We start from the raw sequence: 14,609 nt of genomic DNA on the forward strand, positions 1-14,609 counted from the left end.
GGGACATTTTCATTGTCGTTTCTCTTGAAGCGATTGAAGAGATTGCGAAGAACACTGATCCTCTGGTCTCTCTGTGTAGAGACGCCTTCATTGACCTTGGACAGCCAGTCCCAGACTAGCTTTGACGTTTCTAGAGCACTCACACGGCCATACTGTCCTTTAGTCAGATGACCACAGATGATGTTCTTTGCAGTCGAGTCCAGTTGAATGAACTTCTTGACATCAGTAGGGGTGACACCTTCACCAGTTTTGGGAACGCCATTCTTGACGACATACCAGAGGTCGACATCAATGGCTTCAAGATGCATGCGCATCTTATTCTTCCAGTAGGGATATTCAGTTCCATCGAACACGGGGCAAGCAGCGGAGACTTTGATTATTCCTATAGTCGACATAGCTAAACTCCAGGTGGTTAAACCGAATCACACAGAACAAGGGAGTACCTTGCTCTGATACCAATTGAAAGTGCTAGTTATCGACTAGAGGGGGGGTGAATAGGCGATTTTTATGAAAGTCTTCAAAACATGGAAGTTTCGAAGACAAACAATAGAATCAACCTAATTGATATGCAGCGGAAGATAAACTACAACAAGCAAGCCATAATCAAGTATGCAATAGCATTAACGTTCGAAGATTAATAGCAGCTAGGTAGTAGGATCAGGATGGAAGATAGTATGAAGCCAATCAACAATAGTAGTCAAGCAATGCAGTCAATCAGATAAGACGATAAGCAATGACTTCACGAAGACAAACTCAAAGTAAAGGAGGGAAGAGATAGAACCAGTTGCTTGTTGAAGACACAAGATTTGTTGGACCAGTTCCAGTTGCTGGGACAACTGTACGTCTAGTTGGGGAGGCTGAGATTAAACTCAGAAGACCGTGTCTTCACCTTATTCCCCTTGAGCTAAGGTCACTTAGTCCTCGCCCAATCACTCTGGTAAGTCTTCAAGGTAGACTTCCAAACCTTCACAGACTTCGTTCACCCGGCAATCCACAATGACTCTTGGATGCTCAGAACGCGACGCCTAACCGACTGGAGGATACACAGTCCTCAAGTGTAATAAGTCTTCAGGTCACACAGACAGAAAGACTTCAGTGATGCCTAACACTCTTTGGCTCTGGGTGTTTGGGCTTTGTCCTCGCAAGGATTTCTCTCTCTCAAATGCTTCGAGGTGGGTTGCTCTCAAACGACAAAAGCCGTATACTAACTCTGAGCAGCCACCAATTTATGGTGTAGGGGGTGGGCTATTTATAGCCACTAGGCAACCCGACCTGATTTGTCCGAAATGACCCTGGGTCACTAAGGAATTGACACGTGTTCCAACGGTCAGATTTCAAACACACACGGCAACTTTACTTGGGGTACAAGCAAAGTTGACTCATCCAACTCTGGATAAGATTTGCTCTCATTGTCTTTGCTCGAAGACATAGGATTTGGGTTGAGCATCACTTCAGTCACTCTGACTTAGTTCACTTGGACCCCACTTAACAGTACGGTGGTTCCTATGACTCAACAAAGAAGAAAAGGAAACAACAAAACCACACAGTCTTCGTGCTCCATAGTCTTCACACAATGTCTTCTCATGTCATAGTCTTCAATATGAATATCTTCTCATACCACCATTGTCGCCAATGTCTTCATACATTTTTAGGGGTCATCTCCGGTAGGTAAACCAAATTAATGAGGGACACTACCTGCGTTATCCTTCAATTCTCACAAACGCATTAGTCCCTCAACCAACTTTGTCGTCAATACTCCAAAACCAACTAGGGGTGGCACTAGATGCACTTACACGGGAAAATTAACCGCATGCCCAAATTCTTCCTCTAACCTTCTCTTATCTCCTTTCCTTTCTGCCAGTTCTCTGTTAATGAAAAGAGTAGAGAGGGAGAAAAGAAGCCCAGCAGCCTTGCAGCCCAACCGGCCTCTTAGGCCCGGCCAACCAAGCCGGCCCAGCCAGCCCATCTAATCCCTTTAACCCTAGCCCAATCCCCTCTGTTCACTCTCTTCCTCCCCTCGTTCCCCTGCCAGCGCCGCCACCTTCGTCTCGATCCCCATCGCACACACGCATCACCCGAACCCAGCGCCCGATCCCCACTTCTCCCCTCGCGCCGCCAGAACCCATCGCTCGAACCCCCTCCTCTCGAACCCCTCTCCCCATCGTCGTCCTCCTTCGCTGCCACATGCAGAGAGTAGCAGAGCCCCGCGCCCGGCCTCCGCAACCCCCACCAGGGAGGCCAACTCCGGTGGCCCTCCCTCGCTGTCGTCCGCGTGCCTCCCCTATTGCCATGGACGTCGGCCTCCGTAGCAACCCTCCGTCGCCTGCGCCCGTGCCCCTCCTTTGCCTCGCTTCCTCTCTCCAGCGTCGCCCTCCTGCTTCTCCTCCTCGCCCGCGAGCTCTTTCCACAGTGCCAAGCCGCCGCCGTGTCAAGTCCCCTGCACCTCCCCTAGCTGGTTCCTTCATCGGAGCCACCCGCTGTAGTCGAGACTGTTGCTTCCTGTTCCGCTGGATCCATCGCCTTCAGGCCTCGGCTTGACCAGACTCACTGCAGCTGCTCCCCTGCATCACTCAAGTCCCAGCAGCCCCTTTGCCTGCTCGTCACCATCGACCCGGCAGGAGCTCCGCCTCCCTGCTTCACGTCAAGGCCGAAGTCGCCCCTTCTTCTAGTCGCTATCCTCGTGAGCGGCTCTGTTCGGCAGCCTCCCCTCCAAATTTGTCAATGCCTCTGCTTGACCCGTGTTCGACTACAGTGCAAACACCAAGTTCCCCTATGACCCCTCTACGGCTATGCGGACTCGCCAAGTACCACGACGCCCGGAGCCCTGGATACTTCAAGGTCGACTCCATCGCCGAGAACGACTACGTGACGACCCTCGATATGGAACTGCAAACGCCAAGTACCCCTTCAAGTTGACAAGACTGGCAAGCCCGACGACCCCGGACATCTACGAAAACGTGTACCACTACCGTCGCCGTGTACCACTACGCCCAAGTTCCACTACAAGATGTACCACTACCGTCGCCGAAGACCGCAAGTGTACAACTACCGCCGCCGTTGATTCGACAAGACAACGTGTACCACTACTTCCACGACGTCCTGTGAACGCCTACTTCCTCTACACCGCTCCGAACTCGAACCGCTCCAAAAACACACGCTTCGAAGGTATAACCCGAGACGACCGCGATGAGATGCCCTTGCATGTTTGAGATGTACCACTTGTTTGCATCGTGCCCGTTTGTTTCGTGCACGTCCCTCTTTTTCCATGCCACCGTCACGTGGGAACCCGGTAACCGGGATCACCCCCACCATCTCTTGCGTGTTCCACACATCCGCACACTTCTCGTTTGCATTGGTATCTCACTCAAGTTACCGGGATCGAAATGTTGCTGCGACATCATTTCCGTTGTCATTGCCGTGGCACCCCTTTCGTTCCGCCTTGGTGACCAAATGCTTCATAACATGCTCATGTCAACGTTTTCATAAAAATTGCATATAACTTGCATATGTCATCCGCATCATGTTAACAACATTTAAATGGTTAAAATTGTGTTTGCATTAAATTGCTAAATGACATATGGGGATTTTCGGAATTGTTGTTTGTTGTTTCCGGCCTCATTTAAACTTGCCAAAATAGTTAGTTAAATTATGTTTCACCTCTTGCCATGTTAACCAACATTTAATCTTGTCTTGTTCATAACCGAGAGAGAAACTAAATAATTGATGTGGTGTTCCGTCAATATGCAACTCGTTGCATATTGAGCTCCACTTAATTTGTAGTATTGTTTGTGCACCTTGCCATGTCATGCATCATTAAACCAGACATGCATCATACTTGTTTGTGCATCATGACATGTTTATGCTTGTGTATTTACCATATTGTTTGCTTCTTTCCGGTTTGCTTCTCTCGTTAGCTTTGGTTTCGTTCCGGAGTTGTGAGGATTCGTTCGACTACGTGCGTTTGTCTTCTTCATGGACTCGTTCTTCTTCCTTGCGGGATTTCAGGCAAGATGACCATTACCCTCGATATCACTTCTATCTTTGCTTGCTAGTTGCTCCGTTCTATCGCTATGCTGCGCTACCTATCACTTGTTTACCATGCCTCCCATATTGCCATGTCAGCCTCTAACCTTTTTCATCCTTCCTAGCAAACCATTGCTTGGCTATGTTACCACTTTGCTCAGCCCCTCTTATAGCATTGTTAGTTGCAGGTGAAGTTGAAGATTGCTCCATGATGGACATGATTATGTTGGGATATCACAATATCTCTTATTTAATTAATGCATCTATATACTTGGTAAAGGGTGGAAGACTCGGTCTTACGCCTGGTGTTTTGTTCCACTCTTGCCGCCCTAGTTTCTGTCATACCGGTGTTATGTTCCTTGATTTTGCATTCCTTACGCGGTTGGGTGATTTATGGGACCCCCTTGACAGTTCACTTTGAATAAAACTCCTCCAGCAAGGCCCAACATTGGTTTTTAACATTTGCCACCTAAGCCTTTTTCCCTTGGGTTCTGCAGACTCAAGGGTCATCTTTATTTTACCCCCCGGGCCAGTGCTCCTCCGAGTGTTGGTCCAAACTAGAGCACCGTGCGGGACCATTCCTTGGCAACTTGGATTACGTCGGTACCTGTACGCTTAGCTTATCCGGTGTGCCATGAGAACGAGATATGTGCAGCTCCTATCGGGATTTGTCGGCACAGTCGGGTGGTCTTGCTAGTCTTGTTTTACCATTGTCGAAATGTCTTGTAAACCGGGATTCCGAGTCTGATCGGGTCTTCCTAGGAGAAGGAATATCCTTCGTTGACCGTGAGAGCTTGTGATGGGCTAAGTTGGGACACCCCTGCAGGGTATAAACTTTCGAGAGCCGTGCCCATGGTTATGTGGCAGATGGGAATTTGTTAATGTCCTGTTATAGATAACTTGACACCAGATCCGAATTAAAACGCATCTACCGCGTGTGTAGCCGTGATGGTCTCTGTTCGCGGAGTCTGGGAAGTGAACACGGTTTTGGGTTATGTCTGACGTAAGTGGAGTTCAGGATCACTTCTTGATCACTTCTAGCTTCTCGACCGTTCCGTTGCTTGTCTTCTCGCTCTTATTTGCGTATGTTAGCCACCATATTTGCTTAGTGCTTGCTACAACTCCACCTCATTACCACTTCCTACCCATAAGCTTAAATAGTCTTGATCTCGCGGGTTTTGAGATTGCTGAGTCCTCGTGACTCACCAGATACTATCACAACAGTTGCAGGTGCCAATGATACCAGTGCAGATGATGCAATCGAGCTCAGATAGGAGCTCAACGAAGATCTTGGTTGTTGCTATGTTTCGTTTCATGTTGATCAGTAGTGGAGCCCAGTTGGGACGATCGGGGATCTAGCAGTTGGGTTATCTTCTTTTCTTTTGGCTTCATCCGTAGTCGGACTATATGTGTGTACTCTGAATGATGTATGATTTACTTGTTCATTGTGTGAAGTGGCAATTGTAAGCCAACTCTTTATCCCATTCTTGTACATTACATGGGATTGTGTGAAGATGACCCTTCTTGCGACAAAACCACAATGTGGTTATGCCTCTAAGTCGTGCCTCGACACGTGGGAGATATAGCCGCATCATGGGTGTTACAGGGGTGGCTGAACCGTCGAGATGATGAGATCAACGACGTATCCTCATCCGGTACGGTGGATGAGGGACGTCGAGGTGTTGTTGTGGACGACGTCGTCGGGGAAGAGGCTCCGGCTGGGTGGCGGACGGAGCAGGGTGTGGGGTTTTGTTGCGGGTTTTCACAGCCTCGGTGTACGAATGGGTGGGCGGATGGGATGGCAGTGGGGAACCATGGCTTAGGGACGCGCTTGTCCGAAATGTGGGGTAAGTTACGAAAGTACCCCCACCAATTTGAGGCGCTTCTTTCGGTTCAGGGGTACCACGGGCATTTCGCATGTCGGGATTTCGCAGGAGGTGTGAGTTTTCGCGCGCGTTGTAATTTCGGAATAGCAAGGCACGGGTTGAGATGGAGGGAGTTGTCGGAGCACGACGAGACAAAGATATATCTTAAACATTTCGGGCTAACAAGGTGTGGGTTGAAGAGGTGGGAGTTTCGCAGCACGATAGACAGAGACGCTAGCTTGAATTTTTGGCATAACAAGGCGCGGCTTGAAATTTCGGAAGAACAAGCTTAACGTGTACCAAAAAAGACAATTTGCACCTCAACAAGCACAACACACACACAAACACCATTTAGACTAGAGTAAGGTACATGTGCATTGCACGCATGAGATTTGGCAACCAAATTATGAATAAATACCACATTATAGGATGTAAGCTTTGAGTCATATATGTATGATGTAGATGTTCATTTAATTCTTATAGTTCATTTCATTCAAAATCATCTAGTTTTTATAAGAAAGCTAATCTATTTTAAGATTCATGGAATTGTGCGCTGTAAGACATAAAGTAAAAACAAATAATGGCAAATCATGTAGAAAAACATTTGGGCAATTCTGATACGGAAGATTCTAGAACAAATAAGAAGTGCTTGTGTTTTGATGTCTGTGCATTATGCTTAAGTTCAACCATGGAGTCTTCTAGATTATACATGTAGCGAAATCTGGTGGAATCTAGATGATATCCAACGACCAGTAGTGCTCAAATTTGCCATCTTTGGACCATCGGATTCGCCTCATCCAACGACCATCTTTCAAAGTTAAAGTTACCCGCACACAATATAAAAAAATAAAAAAATTAATATATATAGGGGTATAGATATAGATATGTGATGTGAAAGCCGCCCATCATCTCCAATTAGAATAGTGTGTCCATGCACGGATGCGGCGTGGCCAAATGATGTCTGCCATTGGTATCTCAAATTCAAATCAGTCTGACCTTGTTCAATGTGTACACATTACAACATGCTCGTTTCCAAACCACACCATGCAGATCTCCGTTATATTCATCCATGCATGGGTTTCAAACATCAGGATCTTTTATTCAAATATTTGAATTCAACTTTACATTGATTATGACCTCACCTAGTATTTTACACCCACACAGTCATCTTCTTTTTATAATTGTACCACTAACTTTCTCTCGTGCATGCATGCGCACACACTACCAGTCGGCATTATCCATCGCGCACATGCAATCTTTTTCTTCAGGTCGGTCTCCCATGAAGGCACACACCCACACCCCCCCCTCTCCATCATATCGGGCATTCTTTATCTCTCACGCGTGCATGCGCAACAATCGATGTTCCTCTATGTATGTGTGTATATAGCTAGGTCTTTCATAGTTTTCCACACAAACCGATCAATCGATATATCCAGTGAGGTCTCACCCTCTTTCCCACATCCACATCGATCAATCTATACCTCTCTATATAGGATTAACATATCTAGCTAATACAACCACATTAATTATATATCCAACGTCCCCCTCTCATCATCCATGCCTTCCGCTTCATCTCTCAGACGCGTGCACAATGGCGAAGACAGGGGGCAGTAAGGGCCCTGCCCCCTCTTAACATCACTATATATCGAGGCTAATATGAATGTGATCATTAGACAATTGCTGCTAAAAATGGTTTAAGTTCATGAATTGACCCTCCTCGTAAAGGATTAGCAATGCTTGCCCCCTAGCTCATTTATTTTTCATGGCTCTGCCACTGCATGCAACAACGCATGTTCTCGCCCCCTCTCTCTAAATATCAATCTCGCACTTGTGCATTCCTTCATAGTCTCCCTCCACTCGGCCCCTCGCACCATCTTCTAGCCCCCCACCGGATTTCGCCACATGTACAATCTAGCAGACTCCATGGTTGAACTTAAGCATAATGCACAAACCTCAAAACAACAGTGGTTCTCTTTTGTTCTAGAATCTTCCATATCATAACTGCCCAAACTTTTTTTATACTTGAATTGCCATTATTTGTCTTTACTTTACGCTTTACAACGCACAATTCCATGAATCATAAAATAGATTAAGGGCTTCTTTGATTCAAAGGATTCTCAAAGGAATTTTGGAGGATTCTAATCATTAGGAATTTTTCCTATCTTGGTTGTTTAATTCGTAGGATTGTAAACCATAGGAAATTTTCCATATGATTCATTTGCATTAGATTTCATAGGAAACATCCCATCCACTCAAACCTCTTTGAAAGAATTCCGCGTTTTTTCTATGCACAATCAAACTCTCGTACAATCCTGTAGGATTCAAGACGACATTCCACTATAATCCCATGTTTTTCCTATTCCCGCGTTCTTAGCTTTTTTATAAAAAACAATGAATTTTGAATAAGATGAACTATAAGAATTAAATGAAGGGCTACATAAGGCATATATGACTCAGAGCTTACATGCTCTATGTGGTATTTATTCATAATTTGGTTGCAAAATCTGATACGTGGAATGCACGTGTACCTTACTAGTACTTCGAGTATGTGCAAAACACGTAAATTAGAATACCAATGGCACGCTACAGAGTGTCTCTCTTCATCAAGCCACGTGGCACATATGGAGGCGTTGTCGCGACCTCCTTGCGTGGATTGATCACAGTGACGTGCTGCTGGTTCTAGAAGAATGTACTCGTCCTCCCTGAGCCATACTGGCCGTACATGCACGAAGCGAAGATGTGCACACACGCCACGCACGCACTCATTCCCTCGCACGCACACGCGGGTACACGGACGGACGCAATTTTGTACCAAGATCCACCCCATGTGATAATTTGACGCGTGTAAAGTCGTTCACTTCATTGATGGTCAATTAATACAACGCATGGAAATTGAGTGGACGTGAGGGCAGAAGAAAGACATTATTACTCCACTGCGCGCATGCGAGTAGTTAAATCGTGGGTTGCTAGTAGTACTTCCACTGGTCTCCTTCGTATTTTGTGCCAATTTTTGACAGTAACATAATATTTACGCATTTGAGCAGTGTAGTACTTGAAATTTATGTTCCTCTAAACTAATCGGGAGCCGTTTCGGGCCTCGAAACCAAAACATCAATTAATCTTTACCTTGTTCCCATCACATTCGAAAGCCTGCTCACACCAACTAGTACGTACCAAACCTGAACGTGTTCCCACTATGCAGGTATTAGTACTACTGCTAGTACTTAGGTTATAAAAAGGGGAACTACCTAACCGAAAATTACTCTACTTTCCTCCTCATAAGTGCTTCTTCTTCGTTCGTCGTTGCCACGGCCGGTGAGCAGAGCTCTAGGTCGAGAACTACTTGTAACAAGGGAGCGGCAACCAAGGCTGCGGGAAAAAAAGAGGGCTCTCCGCCACGCAGAGACCTCGAAAGATCTCTAACGGGCAGGCTATGGCTCCCAGGAGCACCCTAGCCGCGGAGGCAAACATGCCGAGCCGGCGGAGCTGGAGTCGTTATCCCTCGATGGCATGCCCGATCAGCTCAATAAGCACATCAATAAGCAGAAGGAGTTCATCCAAGGCTTGATGGAGTTGCTGAAGGAGAGCCTCGACGACATGCCCGCTGAGCTCAATAAGCAGGGGGAGTTGACCGCCGGTTTGGTGATGCTGCTGAAGAAGAGCATTGCCTCGGAGAAGAAGGCGATCGGCGAAATCCTGTGACTTCAGGAGGACAAGGCGAAGCTCTGCCACGAGATCGACTTGTTGAAGGAGAAGAATGCCAGCTGGAAGAAGCTGCATGAGAATAGTAGTTCCTCGATGAAGATGTTGCAGGCCCTCATCATGGAACAGAAGGAGGAGTTGGCAAATCTCTGCATCGAGCACCTGGCTGCTGTCAAGGTACGTAATGCGGCCGTGGAACAGATGATGAAGGCTCGCGTTGAGAAATCCCGCGTCATGGACAAAATGAAGAAGATGGCGGAGGAGACGCACAAGGAGATGGAGGTCGTGGAGGCGATGAAGAAGTCGTTATGACTCCGCGACGAAATATATCATTTGGGGTGATAATCTTCCTTCTTATTTTGCTCATGTGTTTCATCTTTTGTTTTGGGTGTTTCGCCGCACGTGTCACGTTCTCTGCGAGGCATGAATAGAACAATGCTTTTTTTGAGGGAATGAATAGAACAATGCTAACAATGAGATGACTAGCAAATTAGATCATTTTTATCGCCATATGGCACTGGGCTGCCGTGTTTCATGCTCCTCCATCGCAGTACTACTCCAGTGGAAAACTTGAGTATACCGCACGGTTCTTTACTCCTCCTCAGGTCATCAGCGCAATTATACGAGCAGTCAAATCACAAGGCCCCGCCTTACAGTAGTAATGAGCCATCAAATCACAAAGGCCCTCGTCTCTCGTGAAACCGACCAAGCTAGACTGCCCCACCCTCTAGCCTTTTAAAAAATGTATACTTTTGTACAGTAGTAGTATTGATGGATTGCGCCATCGATCAGAACTTGAAATTAAAAAAAAGGTGGTACATATAGAGAGCGCTCGTCGCCTAATTATGCATATAGTACTATTAAAAAGGCTAGTCACAATAATGGTGTCCAGCACAACCCACCCCTCAAATAAAACTAAGCATCCTGGAATTCTTTGACAAAACTAAGCACCCTGGAATTCTTTGACAACTAAACTGCTGGCTATATGATGTTGGCCATATATATTGTACGTATATAATGTCAAGAAACGAGTGGTAGTACGATACCAACTAAAAGATGAAATGTAAGAAATACTAGTATGTACGTACTGAAGAGTTAAAGTAACAAGAAGAAACATAACATAGTTCTGCTGGGAGCTCAGCACAACACACCCCTCAAATTAAACTAAGCACACCTGAAATTAAACTATGCAACTAATCCGGTAGACACTGCATTAGAACCACCATGAACAACGATACTGACACCTTACTCACTCGGAGTCCTCGTCCACGTCCTCGACTTCGTCCTTGTCCCTCTTCCTCTTGGTCGATACTTCTTTGCTTGAACCGCACACTTGGCTGTTGCTCTTCATCCAACCCTTGTAGATATTGAAGAGAAGGTAGCCATCCATTGCAGCGTAGTGGATGTGGTCTATATCTAGTACATTCCACTGCCATGCATAACGATGAAACGTGTATGGAGGTTTCTCCAGTTTACCGTATGAAGGATGAACCATGGCTCCTGCCAGCGTCAGCATTGAAGGCTGATGAGAGGACACCAGCTGATTCTTATGGAGGTCGAAGGTGTTGCCTACAATGAGGCCTATCCGACCCAGGACTTCTTTGTTGTTACCAAAGTCTACAGTAATGAATTTGACTAGGTTGCTCTCGAGGAGGTCCTTAAAATCCAGGCATTCAACGTCGGCATGGCATATCTGGTAGACCAAGCATAAGTCATGCACGCAAACCTGGATCATGGCGGGCTTCTTCCTCTCTTCGCCCTTTAGATACTTCTCTCGTCCTAGGACTGTGGTGTACTCAACATCTAGCCCAGCGACCCACTCATCATCTGAGTCTTCGAACATGCGTTTGAAGCGAGAAAGGCATTCTTTCACCGTCACGGAAGAACGGGTGTAGATGACGTCGAACTCATCACCGGTGATGGTTCTAACCTTGTACTCACCGCCGATCGTGGAGATTTGGGACGCCATGGATTTGGGAGGAGGGTTAGGATTAGTGGAACTGCCGTAATGTGAATGGACGGGATGACTAGGAGCGAACTGCCGTAGTATTAAAGGACGTGCAGGGACGAGTAGGAGGGAACTGCCAGCGTGCGAACGACAGGGTAGTGGCTTTCCATTCTCCCATGATATGGGCTTCCGAGAGCCCTTGGATCTTAGATCGAACAGTTGCATGGCATGATTCTAGACCTGTGGGTGAATATCCTATCCTGGAGGATTATTCCGCAAATTTTCAGCAACTTAGCATGTGACCGTTTGATCTCAGATCCAAGGGCTGCCAGCAGCCCGTATCATGGTCGCGCCTACCACGACCGTCGCGTCGATCGCGCGGTCGCGCCCTTGGAGATTTAACACGGTGTGTTAGGCTATCTGATGTTGGCATCTCATACATAGTCATCACTTAGTCACTCATACTACAACAAGGTTGGCTACAAGTGTATTTTTTTACTCCTCTCTATCTCTTTCTTCGTACTCCCTCCGTCCCATAATATAAGAATGTTTTTGACACTAGTGTAGTGCCAAAAACGTTCTTATATTATGGGACACAGGGAGTACTAGTATTTATTGCATTTGCCAAGGAGTGACCTCTTCCAATGAAATGGTGTTGCTAAGTTTGCTTCATTTAATTAGCAATAGACTCAGAATTGTCTTTTCTCATAGGTACACGCGATTAGCACCGTTTCTTCCTTGGGTCACCAAACTAGTCTCTCTCTTCTTGATTAACTTGCCACATCAGACTTTATGCCTATGTGGCAAGCTTAGCACCTGTAGGAGCAAGTAAGTACAATAGTGCACTTTACATGGCATTTTTGCATATGTGGAGGAAAGAGAGGCAAGGAAAAAGTGGAGAAGTGGGCTCTCATGCAAGAGCCAGCCTCTACTACATGGTGGAGCATTGGGAGAAGCACCTGTATGGAGGTGGTCAGGAATCGGTGGACTCACGCCGGTCATAGCGCCGCAGTTAAGATGATAATGGCTTTCATTTTTAACATGCGCAGCCCACGACCTCGGATGGGAGGTCCATAGGCCTGTTTGTATTTTCTTGAGGGCCGTCATGTATCGACCGGCCTATGGACCTCCCATCCGAGGTTTTATTTTTCCTGAATATCAGCAGCCCAATTTATGTATTTTTTTGAAGAAAACGCAGAGGTCTGTTCTATTTTTCTATATAAGAATACGAACGCCAGGTCGAACTTATGTTTCCCTTCTAACTATATTATATATATTGAAATTATTTTATATGTTATTATATAATATTTTTGTTGTCATCATATATTTAACAGATACTTACATATGTAAGAAAACAATATCCCACATATTATTAACTTATAAAAATAATTTCATAACAATAAAATCCTGGATTGTTTTGGCACGAAAATCCTAGTGATTGTGTACAAAAGCTTGGTAAGATTTAAGGACGGATGTAATTATATCACTTATTATTTAAATATATTTATAACAAAATGCTCAGCCCCTTTTTATTTTTTGATAACATTGCTGGCCCAACCCAACATTATAATTAGAATCATCCCAGCAAAATCATGTATTTCGAGAAAGTGCAAATGGCCTGTAATTTTTTAGGAAATAAAATAAATGGGCCGCATGGACGCTACATAATTTGTTCACCCAACCCAGCTAACGGCTGTAATTCAAAAAAATATGTCAAATTGACTTAAATTCTACCGCGCAAAAAAAAGACTGTAAATTCTGAAAAAATGGGTTGAATATGTGCCACATTTTTGGAGGCTGAAATGTGGGCCAATAGGTCGAAGCCAACGCAAGTCGTTGTCAATTTAGTCAACAAATGATTCTGACATGTTAGCCGTTGGATTTACATCCAACGACCGGCATCCATCTTCAATCTCTCGTCTTCTTCCTCCAGCACCGCCAGGACCACCTCCCGCCTCCTGCTGCTAGCAGCTCTGCTTAGCACGCTTCGCTATGAAGCGCTACTCCACTGTTGGCCAGGCCATCCCTCCACCCCTCCACACCTCCTGTTCTTCTCCACCGACTGTCGAACCACACCGCACTAGAACCAATTAACCCTCGTACACCTCTCCGTCTACGACTCTACTCCCGCATCTTCCCATCTTCGGCTCGTTGCTATCCGGGGCCTCGCTGTCGTCCACCACCTTGGATGCGCTCGGCGCGGCATGGTCAACGTGGTCAACGAACGACACCATCGGAAGTAGACTGTGCATGGAGAGGCTGACAGCTGGGTCCACAGCCGCACACAAGGAAATGCCTCCTTATTACACGCAAAATAATGATTCCTCCACCTAACATCTAGGACCCACCGGAAGGGCCTCTGTATTTCACGAAAAAAACATGCCCCCCGCTGACAGGTCGGACCCACCAGCTATCTTCGCATGCAAGGAAGTGTCTCCTTATTACGCACAAAAAAATGAATACTCCCCCTGCCAACTGGAACCCAGCATAGTGGGAGGCTGACTTGTGGGCCTACCAAGTTGACGGGGACGGAGAGCTTTGTCAACTTAGTCAATATGAACGATTCTAGCTCCTGTTAACGTACGATGTTCATTCAACGGCCGTAGTGCTTCATCAACATGTGGTCTTCTTGCCCCAGCCACCCAAACCAGCGCCGGTCGTGCCGCGTGCTCCTGCCTCCCATGGCCGGTTGTGATACCGAGGAGGCATCACCGCCCCCTACTACTCCCACCGCTGACCAGGCCATCCCTCTACTCACTCACACCCCCTGTTATTCTGCGGCGACATCAGTCTCACACCGCAGCCGAACCAGTGAATCCTTGTACTCCTCTTCGCGTGGGCATCCACTCCTGCGTCTTCCCCGGCTCCGAGTCATCCCCTTCCTAGGCCTCACCGTCATCCACCGTCGTGGTGCTCTCGGCGCAGCGTGGTCAACGTGGTCAAGGAACGACTTCCATCGAACGTGGACTGTACGTGGAGAGGCCGATAGCTGGGTCCATGGCCGCAGCAAGGAAGCGCCTCCTTATTACGCAGAAAATAATGATTCCTCCACCTAACAGCAGGGACCCACC

This window comes from Triticum aestivum, chromosome 2B (genome assembly GCF_018294505.1).
Source record: "Triticum aestivum cultivar Chinese Spring chromosome 2B, IWGSC CS RefSeq v2.1, whole genome shotgun sequence".
Lineage (NCBI taxonomy): Eukaryota > Viridiplantae > Streptophyta > Magnoliopsida > Poales > Poaceae > Triticum > Triticum aestivum.